This window comes from Cyprinus carpio, chromosome A7 (genome assembly GCF_018340385.1).
Source record: "Cyprinus carpio isolate SPL01 chromosome A7, ASM1834038v1, whole genome shotgun sequence".
NCBI lineage: Eukaryota > Metazoa > Chordata > Actinopteri > Cypriniformes > Cyprinidae > Cyprinus > Cyprinus carpio.
The window spans coordinates 44,284,568-44,299,531 of NC_056578.1; the positions used below are offsets into that span (position 1 = coordinate 44,284,568).

The 14,964-nt window shown below is 38.0% G+C and overlaps 1 pseudogene; it reads left to right on the forward strand.

Moving 5' to 3' along the window:
- LOC109056765 overlaps positions 1-14,964 on the forward strand; it is a 322,386-nt pseudogene that overhangs the window by 219,062 nt on the left and 88,360 nt on the right.

Genomic DNA, 14,964 nt, shown 5'->3' on the forward strand with positions numbered 1-14,964 from the left:
GAAATATCAACCTTAGCATGGAGGAAAAAAAAGAAAAAGAAAAAACAGAACAAGAAAGACAGAGCTGTAATATTTATTCTGTCTCAGTATAAACACAGGCAAAGCCTGCAGCTGATATTGATTATTTGCATAACTGTTAATGAGGAACACAAACGGCAGAACGACCCCGAGCTTCATAAGAGACGTTCACTAAAGACTTTCCTCGTGCGGCGGCGTGTGAATGAATCGATGTGATTTTCAGTCAAGTCCGTCTCTCTCTCTCTGGATCAATGTCAGACAGATGAGTAACAAGAGGAGAAAAAACAGAGCCATTTTCTCGTTTATTTACAAATCGCCTGCCAACGTGGGTGACATGTGGTATTACTTATCTGTCAGATTTCTAGAGAGAGCGTTTGCTCCGCGTGCGAGTGTGATGGAAATTCACATTCAACAAAGAACCGGCTCATCGGGAACAGATACAAAACACACATAATGGAAGTGTCTTTCTCACTCTCCCAACAAAGGCTGCGGAGAACACGAGACGGGATCCGCTGATATCTGAACTATTAATTAATCACACAAATATTACACAGACTGGCGTCTCGCTGCTGAATGCATGCGTTTGCAGTCAGAATGAGCTCATAAAGGCCCGGCCGGAGCCAGAGATGCTATCGTGAACGGAAATAGCAAGCGTGTTTGTGCGTGTGACATCGGTCAGCGGGCGACGGGAGCGTGCCAGCTCTGACTTCCGCGCGTGAGCGAGTGCAGCCTGCCTCGCCTGTGTTTGTACCATAGTAATGGAGAGCTTTTACTGCTGAACGCTCTGTGAAGACATGCTTCTGTGAACCCTACATTTAAATGAGTTGCATTTAAAGAAACTGTTCCCAAGCAATAAAAGACATAATCTGATCATTAAAGAGATATGTTTAGTGAGTAAGCTCATTTGAATGGGGAGTTTGTGTGTGTGTGTGTGCGTGCGTGCGTGTGTGTGTTTAACATAGTGCTCAGCACTTATTGATTGCCAAGACGAAAGCTTATCAAGGCAAAACACTACTAAACTATTGTAACTAATAGATTTCAGCATACTTCCCCAGTTTATTAAATCACAGTACACTATTTTGTTTGTATTGCAAGTTTATTGCATAATATTGCAAATTGTGCATATATGCAGCAATTTGCATAAACTTTTCTGAACATTGGATAAAGTCAGGTTCAATATTCTTGTTTGATTTTGCTGACATATTAAAGGTTTTTACATTGTGTTTCTCTTTTTATCACTCCATAAATCAGAAAATACACATTTCCTCCATGTTTTTAGGGGAAAAAAATGTTTTTTAAATCAGTGTGAATGAAATATGATCAAACCTCGCAGTAAAATCCTTCACAATATAGAGAGGAATAAAACTCTAAGATTTTGTTTGTGTAAGTGCTGTCGAAGTGGAGAAAAAACTCTTTAAAAATACGGATTGGAATTGAAATCTACAGATGCCAATAGATACAGTGCAATAAAATAAACACTTCAGTGTGTGTTTTGTTTGTTTTCTTTCTTCTAGTCTGAAATAAGACATCTTATGGAGCAAAATAGACCTCGAAACTTGCCACCGCATAAAAAAAGTCCAAATCCAAAACAGTGTGCTCATGATTATTTGATTTGTCTTTTCTGTGTTCTGATGGATTGATTGCTCTCATGTGTGTGTCTCTCTGTAGGTTGTGAGAGCGTTGCAGGAGCGTTGTGAGCTGGCACACTCCGCGGGTGAGTCGTAACATCATGCCTGTGCCAAGCGTCCGTGTAGCGTTACCCTCCGTCCGACACTGTCTCCTGCTGCTCACCGCCTGCGCCCTGCTCTCCAGCGCCGAGTGTAAGTCTCTCCTTTATCTGCTGATGTAGACTCTCATCTGCTGCTCTCTGTTCCTCTTCACTCTGGACTACGGGTCAGATGTGCTGTGTTTGATAGTTTGATACTGAAAATCCCAAACCAAAACTAAACAAGATGTGCGATACAGGACTAACACAAGCACACACACACACACACACACACAATTACACAAACACACACACTCACACACACACTTACACACACACACACACACACACACACACACACACACACACACACACACACACACACACACACCCACACACCATGAACCATGTCTGAAAAAGATTTGAAATAAAGAATACATTAGAAAACTCTTCAATAGCTATATATATATGTATATTATTTACCAGTTTCATGAGAGGGGAGACGTGATGATAACATAACCACGACCTCCAACTTAACCCTGCCTCTAGCGTGATGTTTAACAAACACAAACAAATGGAACTAGCTCAGGTCACCTATGTGAAAAAGAAGTGCAATTGAGCATGATTTTAAAAAGAGTATTTATGGCAGAAATAATAGACTTTAAAAGAATATTCTTAAGTGTGAACTGAATGTAATGTTTTCAAATTTGATTGTTAATGCAATGTTCTATAAGGAAAATGTTCTATAGTTCGAATTTATATGAAATGCAATTAGCTCATCATTAAAGTGTTTTTGACCCACTTAAGTAGGACTTAAGAACATCTTTATCTTAATAATTTTATAATTCTATTGTTTTTTTGAAATATGATTAATGCACTGCTGGATGTACATCACATTTATGATAAACTAAAATAAGGACATTTCTATAGAAACTTGTGATGATGATGTAATTTAGTACATTTTAAATCTGTTAACTTAAAATTTAATATCAAATAACACACTACAGTTAAAATGCTAATCAAGTTCTTTTATGTGCTTTAGTATTTTTTCAACACATCAAAATAAGTGTACTTTAAAACACCACAAAAGATTATTAAAGCTTAATGACTTTAAATTAACTTTTAAGTAAATATTTTAATTTGACATTATTTTAAAAGTGTACTTAAGTGTGTTTAGAAACACAGTCATGAAAATGTCTCTCTGTAAGTCACTTAAGTGGCATTTTATTGCATTAATATGAGCCTATATGATCAAAAATACAATATTTAAATAATCTTTTAAGGTTATAGTGCACTACTAAAAGTGCACTTACAGGACAGTTAAGTGCAGAGAGGATGTTTAACACAAACAAACACGTGACGTGTCACATGATCAGTCGTGTGGCGTGTTCTTTGTGTATCATCATTGTTCTGCTGTTGTGATTTTGAGGTTTCATTTCTTTGGTGTGTTATGAAGATGATTGTTAGATGGATATTTTGCATATGGCTGCCAGGCAGGTTGTTATTTGCATTTTGTGCAGGATCTGTCAAATCCACATGTGGCTAATTTGCATGTATGGTAATTTCTTTGAAATGGCGAGCCGTCCATCAGCGTTCAGTGTGTGATATCTGTGAGTTTATACAGTATGTGTTCAGGATCTCTATGTGGTCACATGTGTGATGGTGTTTAATTTTAGCACTCTGTAAGTTTTGCTGTTGTAGTAAAATCTTGTCAGCTCGTTTGCAGCTTCAGGCTTTAATTAGTGCTGCGCTGTTCCGGAGCGGATGGGAAAATGACAGGAACAATCAGGAACCATCATAGAGAGAGAGAGAGTCTAGAGCTTTCCAAACCTACGGATCGACCCACTGAGATGATGGGAAAAAGAGCCGCCCAATATGGAGGATAAAGTTCAATCAAATTAAATGTTCTGTTTAACCCAAAAATAGTGTGCTAAATTCAGAATCACGCTGCTTAGAGCGATCGTAAGCGTTTGAGTGTAGGCGTCAGCTGAGGGTGTGACTCTGTCTGCTGTACAATTACAGTCAAACACAAGTGAGAATAATAAAATCACAAACTATATCTGTGTCTGAGAGAGACTTTCATGAGTTCATTCCAGTCGTGTCTCACATGATTAATCATGGCTAAAAAGTCTATCCACCAACAATTGATCATCAACCATTAAACCACTGATTTCCTAGTTCATATTTCACTCATTGTCATTCCTCAGTAAGTCTAACAGTCCAAAAAGATTGTCAGCTGTTTACATCTATTCTTGTACGCAAATCAGAACGTATGCACTTTTTATAGCTTTTTCTAACAATGTGGAATTAAAAAAGGCGTCATGTTCAGATGACTTTTATGGAGGATGTAATGATATTTCAGGCTGAAGTTAAAAACGCTGAAGTCAAGTTTATGTTCAAGTATTGGTTTTTTTTTTTGTTTTGTTTTTTGTGTGTGTGTGTGTGTGTGTTTGTTGTTGTTGTGGTTATGAACAAACCACACATCACAACCACTGTTGGATTTATTTATTTATTTATTTATTTATTTATTTATTTATTTATGTTTTGCGGTAATTATTAAATGACTACTGAGCTAAAATCTATTCAGCAGAACAACCTTCAGTGTGCTGTCAGAAGCATAATGAGTCACTTCAGGATCAAAATAAACACTGATTATGGGAAAAAATAAACATATCAAATGTACATTTACTGTATTTTAAGTCTTCATGTTTGTGAAAGGTTTGTATTTACTTTGCCAACTGGTCTAGGTTTATATATTTTAGAATACCGGTATATAGTTTCTTTTGAATTATTATTTTAATTCTTAAAATGTTTTAATTATAATTAAAGAAAATATATTAAAGAAATAATAATAAAAATACAATTAAAAATTTTCTATATCACGACCCCTATTCTCTTTCTTTAGAATCTTTAGATGCAATCAGAGGTTTTTGTTCACACTCATGCTAATGATCTCTAAAATGACTGTTTTCTGATTATAGTCAGATATAAAAATACTTGTAAGTGGAAACAGCTCATCAGAAAAAGGAAGGCTGACATTAATAGAGAGCGAGAGAGACAGACGGACAGACAGTCAGAGGGCAGTGTTTTCACTCGCACTCGTGTTTGTCATGCCCACAAGCTTTGCACAGCGGCAGCTGTTTAGAGTCTGCTGTTTCACACACACACACACACACACACACAGTGCGAGTGTGTTCAGTGTGGCCGTCACATTGATGACTTTGCAGTTAATGAAACTGAACGGCTTTTGTCCGATTGCATTATGGGATTGTTCCACACACACACAGAAGAGCAGAAGCAGTTTTTCCCCATCGCCACGGTTCTTTTTACCATCTCTGTCAGATGTGATGTAGGACGGCATTTGACAATTCTCAAGGGGGTGTCACCCAAATCTAGTAATTATCACCTGCATGCAAATTAATTGTCCACTCTGCATGCTAGATTATGAATATTCATGTTGCATATGAGTGCAGCTAATTAGTGTAGAACAGAGTGCAAATCAACAACACTTGTAAGAACACACACACACATCACTCTCTCGTTGCATATTGGTTTAATACTGTATTTTAAATATTTGCGTAGAAAGAGAGAAAAGTGAGATATTTTGCATGTAAATGAGCTGAAATGAAAGTAGGAAGTAGAAAATTCCTGTTATTTATTTGCCCTTCTAAACCTTTCTTTCTTCTGTAGAGCTAAAGGAAATATTATAAATAATGTATCAGTCACTCTTCTCCTTTTACTTGCAATGGATGTGAACTGAAAGTCCTAAAAAATAGACCTGAAAGCACCACTGCTCCATCAATCATCATTCTCTCATAAACTCCCAAAGGCAGTGGAAATACAGATTTTCAGTAAATAACAGATTGAATTTCTACCCTTTTCTCATGTTGTTTTATAATGGAATATGGAATGCAGTCTTATGAAGTCGTATAGAACACTGTTAGAATTTACTTTATTATTTTTATGCAGTTCCCATTCACTAAATGGAAAAGAGTGGCCGATACATTCTTCAAAACCTCTCAATTTTAGACGTGAGGAAAAATAAATGGTGACTGTTTTTTGTTTTTGGGTGAACTAAATCTTAATGTGTTGGTTTTGGTTTGGTATTTTTATATTTTGTTGGTGGTGGTACCTTCAACAAACAACAAACCTCTCACCAAAAATAAATAAATAAATGAAATAATAAAATGGATCAATGGGTCAATGAGTGAGGGTGTTTGTGTGTTTATTTGAGATTTTACACTTCCTGAACTACCGCCGCTGATTATGGGATTTAATTGGCTGAATTATTCACCAAGTCAGCCGTGACCATTTGGGCGGAGCAGGAAGCATTTTCACTATTACATCCCATAAGGGGGTCGTCATCGCGATCGCTGAAAAAACACACACTCTTCGTTTATACTCCATTTGTACCAAATACAAGATGTATTGATCAAACAATAATTAAATTGCCCTCTCTCCATTTGATATAGATTTATAATCGCAGTGTAAATACTCTGATGACATTTCAGCACGGCGAACTCAATACTGCTCACAAAAACGCGATAATCACTGCACGAGACATTCTTCATCTGTGACATCACAATAAGAGATGGCCAGTCATGTGACTTGAGTGTTTGAAGGCTTTTTAAGTGGTTCGGTTTAGAGGCTCATTACTCATATTGAGGCACAGACCTCAGATGTCAGATGTTACCTGGTAAACACGGATCTCTCTAGAACCGCATCTAGATTTCCTAGAAGCCAAACTCTGATGAACCAAACAGTGCCATTCCTCAAGTTAGTGCCTTCAGCTCGGTTTCAGATGACACCCTCAGCTGCTGGTCTGTTGGGTTGTAGTCTGCTGTAGGGGTCGTACAGACTATACAATTAGTTGTGCCACTAGTCATCATGCTGGGTCTGAGAATCACATGACTTGCACAAGGAAACGGCGTCCTGATGGAGTTGCATGTTACATCACAGTTGCATTAATGCATTTGGGAGACACCTTTTCCCAAAGTGACTTAAAATGCCTTCAAGGTAAAACTTAGTCAGTATGTGTTTGAATTTTGTCAAACTATGTAAGTCCTAGATCTCTGTGAGGTCCACACTAGTGCATTGAGAATGCACAAAGGGGGCGCTCAAGAGCACCCTTCAGAATGATAAAATGACAAACGGGACTCCCTGTGGTCTCACGAGCCCCACCGACATTCATCATTGTAGGCCACGACACCGCAAGTCCACTGTGATTTGAGGAGAGTTGATTCTTCAGACTAATGGGAACATATCTAGAGTCATGAAGTAGATTTTCCAACCCGTGTGGTGGACGGCACACACACACACACACACACACACTCCCTTCTGGCAGCCCTGATGAGTATGTGTGTGTGTGTGTGTGTCCCACTGTGCCACCTCACACAGTCACTTCCCCTCGCCATCTGTGAAACTCCTCTCAGCGAAACCAACGCCATTCTTCTGTGTGTGCGGAGCCAGTGTTTTCCTCCGTCTTTACGTTATACATGGGAAGAGGTTTGTGTGTCTAAACAGACAGGATGAGGCTCATCCGTTAGAGAAACGGGGGAGAGAGAGACAGGGAGAGTGTCAGCATGATAAATGGCATAAATCTAACTGTGAAGACTGTAGGCTAAGAAAAAAAAAAGACGACAGCGCTAGAGAGGAAAAGAAAATGAGGGTAATAATGAAATGGAAGCCGATTCTTCATCTCCTCTCTTTGTGTCCAGTCTTTTGTTGTTGTTGTTCTTCTTCTTCCGTCCCCAACAAGGGAGAGACAACACCACTTGATCTGAAGGGAGGGCCTGTACTATGAGGAAGTGTGAAATTGGATGTGTTCCATTCAGAGGTGATCATGCCTATGCCTTATTCCCTCTACAGGCTACTTGGGAAAAAAGCCTAAAGAACTTTGGTTATCATTTCAAAAAGGCAATGCTAATGTTCTTCAGTTGTTAAAACACCTTTCTTTCCTTTATTAGGATAACAGATCAAAATAAATGACAGTATAATAACACCATCAACTGGACCTCTACAGAAGCTCATCTGGTGATGTGTGTGTGTGTGAGCTCCATATGGCTGACGATCAGCTAATGAGAATCTCTGGGGAGCGACAGCTCACAGGATCTGAGCGATGATCTTTACTCTGAGCACCAGCGTTTTAACACCAGATGATGACCTTCGATAGGAACAACATCATCTACTCGTGCGATTTGATACATGGGGCGACTACGCCAACATCCATTATCGCCAGATTCTCATCAACAACTGTGGCCCCGTGCCTGACCAGCTCGGCCATGAGGAGAGGCGCACGATGGCCAGAGAGAGACAGACAAACATTTCAGAAATGTTTCAGGTGCCGCTGGTTTAATTTGAGTTACAAACCTTGGCAAACCTTGTGCAGGCTTAGAGCTTCTGATGCAGTGTGAAAAGTCTTGGGAGTGAAGTGCCCATCAGTTGAACCCTACAAATGATTTAATTTCAAAGGGCCCTTTGAAGTAGTTATGTTTGAGTACTTCTGTTGGGAATGGTTGTTTCTTTTCGAAGTGCCCTGGGAAGGTATCGTCTATGCCGTTTGGAACACACTGACTTCAGCCTCACACAATCGTTTGACTGTGTATGTTTATTTCTGGCAAATTCTTTTATTTAACACACACGGCTGGGCACTTAACGAGGAGAAGACCTTTTCATGTCAGATGGGCTTGTATCATCGGACTATCCCAGCATCCTTTAGCAGGTCACATGGTCAGTTCCAATAAAGGCCCTGGAACAAAAGACAAGTGAAATCATCAGCATTCCTTTCTCTCTCAGAGAGCAGGAATGAATAGAAAGGAGAAAAAGAGAAATCAATAATTAATTATGTCTATTTCTAAAGCATCTATTCATAGTTATCTGCATCCTAACCAAAGCACATTTTCCATTTCATGCAAAAGGAGTACATTGCTGTTTGTTTTAAAAGGTGCCATTTTTACAACCAATTCATCTTCTTAGGAGGACCCTGCTCTCTGTCACTGACTCTCATCAAACAACCACGGGGTACCTCAGGGTTTGGTCCTTGGCCCCCTTCTGTTCTTCATTTACTAGGGATGTGTGCGACGACTAATTTGACTGTCGTTTAAACAGAAGTTTTGTATCCAACTACTTGACTAGTCTAAAAGCAAGAAACCCCCAAAAGATGGTAAGAAAAAAAAAAAGTTGTGCGTGCGTGTATATAATAGCCTACATTTGAAATAATCTATGAATCACACTGACAAATCCCTCAATGAATTCCGCTAAACATAGGTCACAATTATGCCGTACTCTTGCCTTGCGTTATCATCATTTAATTTTAGGCAGTCGTTAAGAAGAAAAAATAGAAGAGAACACACTCAAAGTCAGCCGATGCTTATTTATTGAAATCAGATGGGGAAATTCAGAACAATGAAAAAATCAATCAATAGCCTGACAGAATTCTTCATCTTCATAATGTTACCAACATATTAAAACACAAGACAAAAACAACAGGGAATTTTAACAAGGAATAGCATTAAAATGGCTTTTAAAAATATACTTCGTCATGTAGGCTATATTATCTAAAAACAAAACAAAACAAACAAAAATAAAGACAGGACCTGAGGCGATTAGGGTTTCCATCCAAAGTTGCAAATTTAACTTACGCGCAAAATTGGAGTATCACATAAAACATTTGCGAACAAGCACTCTTTCCATCCAATGCATCAAAGAGAACAAAATCGTCACTTCCTGTTAAACTGGCAATAAATATCAGTAAGAAAACTGGGAGAACTGAATATAATAATTTTCATATATGATAAATTACTTACGCCTCAGAGCGAGCAGTCGAAATGTAATAAATGATGTCATTGCTTTCGGAGGCGGATGCATGCTGCTGTTTGGGAACGCAGTAGTGTAAGACATTATACAGAAATACTTAGATGACAGACTTTGCTCAGGCTTTTCAGAATGACCATAACAACATTTCAGATGCTGTGGAACGAGATCATGCAGTCTGCTGCTAGTCAAGTTATCCCGCCTCATGGCGCAAAGTTAAATATTTTTTATATGCGCTTAGAGGAATTTATTCACAAAATGCATTTCCATCTCCCATTATTTGCATTAATCCTTTTTCGCACAAGTCAAAAACAACCTCAAGTGAGCGTAAAAACTTTTTTGCAAATTAAGGGATTTTTATTTGAAATTTGGCTTTCCATCACTAGTTTCTCATTCGATACTTCAAAATGCACATTAAAACAGGGTGATGGAAACATATTCCTGCACTTGAAAAAATGTAGAGATAACGAAAAGCAAGCCAACAGAATTTGGAAAGCGCCTGGACATCACGCAGCACCACCGAAGTGGGTCTTCGAGGAATAGACGGCGTGGATGGGATCGCCGCGGCGGCGGGCTGTAGTGATTGACATTAGCTGGCTTTGGCTAGTCTCTAAGCTAACGCCCATGTGCCTGAAATGAATATGATTATGCATCGCTCCAGTAGAGTTATTGTAAGCCAGTTTGACATTACACAGTTCACACAAAACTTTTCAGTTTCTTTCAAATTCAAAATAATCCCACACCTTGCTCGTCTTCCGCGTGGTCATTTTTGAGCTCGCCACAACTGTCACGAAGAAAACTCATGCGAGGCATGAGATAAAAATGTAGTTTATGTCCCGAAACATTTTTAAAAAATAATGTATTATTTTTCAAATGTTTTATTTTAACTTGTTATTTAAAATGTTTTAAACGTAACAATGGGAATTTTATAGTGACATAAAATGATGGTAATTTGAATGATAATTAAGGTTTTTTTTTTTTTTTTTTTTTTTTTTCTTGTGTTGTTGTCTGTTTTTTTTTTTTTTTTTTTTTTTTTTCATCCCTACCATTTACACAACCTCACTGGGCACAGTCATAAAGGTGCACTTCTTGTCCTATTCCTGCTGTGCAACGACACCTGTTATTTCAGCCTTACAACCCCACAATTCCAGCTTATATATGTAACATCACCTCAGTCTGGAAGAAGCATCACTACCTTCTGCTTAACCTTGTGTTTCCAGCCAGCCCTCCAGTCAGCCACAATGTCGCCATACAGCAAGGCTAAACAGTTAAACTTCCTTGGCCACATCTCAATGACAGTTTAGTCATACAGTGTCATGCTCTATAACATCAGAGCCAATACTGGACTACTGCATTGCTCTGTTGCTGCAGTTAAGCCTCTACATACAGTATAATCCAGAACACGATGGTGCATCCAGTCTTCAACCAACCCAAGATGCCACATGTCAGTCATCACTTGGTCTCACTCAACTGGCTAACTGTAGCAGCCCACAATATATTTGAGGCTCTGTCAGTGGCATTGAGGACCCTTCCACTTCACAGACCTGTACCAGTCAGTGAGCAAGCAACGCCTGGTGCTTACTAGAACCTTCGAGTTTACTATTCCTCCTGACACCTTTCACTGGTGACAGTCTGTCGCTGGGTTTATATGTACACTCATTCAAGTTGTACTGTAATGGATTTAAATGGATCTGTTTGTAGAACAGAAACCAAGCCCTGATGAGGTCTAAATGATCAAAGGTGTTGCATTGCTCGTGAATGTAAGAATTTGTTGACCAATGAGAGTTTCAGACAAATGGGTTTAGTTGTGTTTCCAGAAATCCACTTCACAGTAATTTTCTCTTGATTTCTTACTCACCTGGCTCTTTGCACATCCCAAACTATCTTCCAAATGCTCCATCTGAACATCCTGCAAATTAATATACAGTTCCAAGTAACTTACTATTGACTTATTAAAGGACAGTTCTCCTGGAGTAACAAGGGGTGATGGTTCATGATTAAATCAAAAAAAAAAAAAACAGAAACCTTCCATTTACCAGCCTTGAGCTTTAGACAGCTTTAGAAAGGGTGCATGTTTTTCTACAGGAGAATTGCACTTTGTTCCCGTCAGAATACGTACACATTGTCCTTGATCCCGTGGTCAGCTGTTGAGGTAAATATTAGTTAGGAGAGAGCTAGTTTACTCTTGTGGGATAACCATGAACCATCACACACACACTCAAGGCCAGATCCTCAGGCTAAACACATACACACACACTGTCACAGAATAAAATATGAGGTTGTTCTGATATTGTCAGAGGTGTTGATGACACCTGTACATGAAAGATAGACAAATCTGCTCTGACCCATATCCGTGTCATCTGCCTGAACGTTTTCAAAAAGGTTTTTGTTATTGAACCACCAATAAGTAAAGATGGAAACACGAATGTCAGACTGTAAAGGTGGCCGGAGGCGTTCGTCAAACCTCGACTCGAGCCCGGACCTGCGGGGGCTGGGAAGTGACAGTCGCTGTTGCCTGGGGAACCAGGTGATGTCCGTGACCCCCTGCGTGAATCAGAGTCCAGAATCCTTCCGTTAGAGGATACTTTTGGTCCACATCTTACCCGATCTCGGTCGGCTGATGACTGTGTAGAAATACATTCACTCATTGGCACAACTGGCTGAACGGCACTTGAAATCTTCTCCTAGTGTCTTTCATTTGAAAACAGTGTTGTGTATGTGCTCAGAAAGACAGCTGTGTGTGACTCTGTCAGGTGTGTGTGGGCCGGTCACCTCTGGCAGGGCAGATTTTATGTTGTTGTGGCCGTTATAAAGTCGCTGTGCTGTGAAAATGGTTTGAAACTTTCTCATAGACCACCATTAAATTAATGCTGTGTGAAAGGTCAGGCTGCTCTCACACAAGTCTGTATGTGTGCTAGAAGCCAGATATGTAGTCTTTAGGACCAACTGGAATATATAGCAATGCCAAAAAATAAAAATAGTGAAACAATGACATCACACTGAAACAATGACTGAATACCACTGCATTAAATATCCAAATATCAAAGAAAGTGGCATTTATTTGAGGCCTTTCCTATTATTATTATTTGAAAAATTAGAAACACTTTTTTTGTTTTCAAAATCACAAAAATAAGAGCTTTAAATTGCCTTTATGTGCCAAATATTGTAAACCAATGTAGATCACGGGTCACAGGCTCAGACGCACCTGAGTGTGAGGTGAGTGGTAACAGGTGTGTTAGTGCGTGACACCTGCGCTGGTCCTGATACTCCCGTGTTACTCAATCTTGTTTAACTTGTTCAGGTTAAACAGCTGTAATGTGCATATGTGACTATCGGAAATGTCATGAAAAGTGTTGTTTGTAAAACACACTAGTGTGTGTGTGTGTGTGTGGTAAAGTGTTGTCTATTTTAAACTGCTGTTATGGAGGTAAAGTGTCCCCACAAACCCTGAAACTCAACCAGATCAGAAACAGGCAACATTATTTTATTTTATTTTATTTTATTTTATTTTATTTTATTTTATTTTATTTTATTTTATTTTATTATTTTATTTTATTTTATTCTATTTTATTTTATTATAATGATGATGATTATTATTATTAGATTTAGCAATACTTTACATTTTATTTTAGTTTATTTTTTTATATTTTATATAATTTATTTTAATTTTTATTTTAGCATACTTTATTTTACATTATTTTTTTTTTTTTTTTATTATTATTATTATTATTATTAGATTTAGCATACATTACATCTTATTTTAGTTTATTTTTATTTATTTTTTTTATATTTTAGTTTAGTTTATTTCCAACCTTGTTACTGGACAAATACATTTTTTTTGCAATACAATAACAATAACTTTGACGCTGTTGAATGATTGAGCTTGATGAATGAAGTCAACGGGTGTAAAATTGAGTTAAATGGTGTGAGGTTATTTACTTCTTCCCACAAACAGACATCTGATGTTTAAAACTGCAGCTTCCTGCGATGCTAATATGGTGTTAGATATCTAATGATTCTCACAAGCAAAGACAGGAGGTTTGTATTTGTGATTTTGGGAGGTTAACGGCGTATTTAAGGCGCAAGTTTTTTTTTTTTGAGAGACACTTGTTTGACAGACTCTAATCATGAAAGCGTCTCTGACAGACAGCGAATACAAGCCGCTCACGCAGGAGAAATCGAACGTGTCACCCGCTTCTGAAGACGAGAAAAGACACAAATGTCTTCTGATGGACTGAGAGACTGAACTGTTTCTGTACTCATGAAACGCCCAGATGATCTACTGCATCTTCACAGCAGAGCTCACCGCACAACACACACCATAATCCCATAATGCAGTGCGCACGTGTCTGTTTCCAGTGTGATGAATGAAGCGGAAGTCATGCAGCAGCACTGGTGTCATATTCTGCAGTGTCCTGCTCAAATAACCAGAATCAGAAGCACAGCTGATAACACTGTCTGTCCGTTTGTCACGCTGGAAACAGAGGTGCTGTAATCACAATAAAACTGCGTGATGTGGTTCATGCGCTGCATGTTTCAGAGTGAAGCGCAGCACTGTGTTCATTTACACGCCAGCGGTTTGAGTCACATTCGACGAACATCAAGTGTCAAACATTTTCCCAAACTTGTAATGAGAATGATTTATAAACCAGCAGTTATCATTATTATTATTATATTTTTCTTAAATACTTATTTTGAAGTGACATATTACTATAGAAAATGTTTCCCGTTTTGCTTAATATTTTTATTTTAGCAATTATAATATTATTAGTATTAACAAAGCAGAAATAATATAATTGTAATTTTACAGTTGTACTGTAAAATAAATTTGGTTATTACTTATTTTGAAGGGAGATATTACAGTAGTAATATTTCTTATTTCTTTTTTTATTTTAGTAATAATAATAATAAGAATAACAAAAATATATATTAGCATTGTAATTTTAAAGTTTTACTGTAAAGTAAAATTATTATTTTATGTTTTTTGGAGTGAAACATTACATTAGTAAAAATTAGCTTGATATTTATAATAATAATAATAATACTAAAATTATTTTACAGTACAACACTTACAGTTATTAATATTATTATAAATTTTGGCCAAATTGTGCAGCCCTAAAAACAAGCATGGCAAACTTGGAGATTTTTTATTTTATTGCAATTTAAAGTACTTATTTTTATTAATATTATTTTATAACCCTCTCCAAGAGGAGAATACAAATGCCTTCACATTGGAGAAAGAATGGCCCTGTCCCAAATCACACCCTAAACCCTTGCGGTCCACACTTTCCTGACGTAATGCCGCTTTGACTGTCGGGTAGAAGTAGCCTCGCGGGTGCATTAGTGGCTGTAAAGCTAAAATGACGAATGGGACACTCTACAGTCTCGTGGATTTAACGGACACATACCTGCGGCGGCCATTGTAAGTC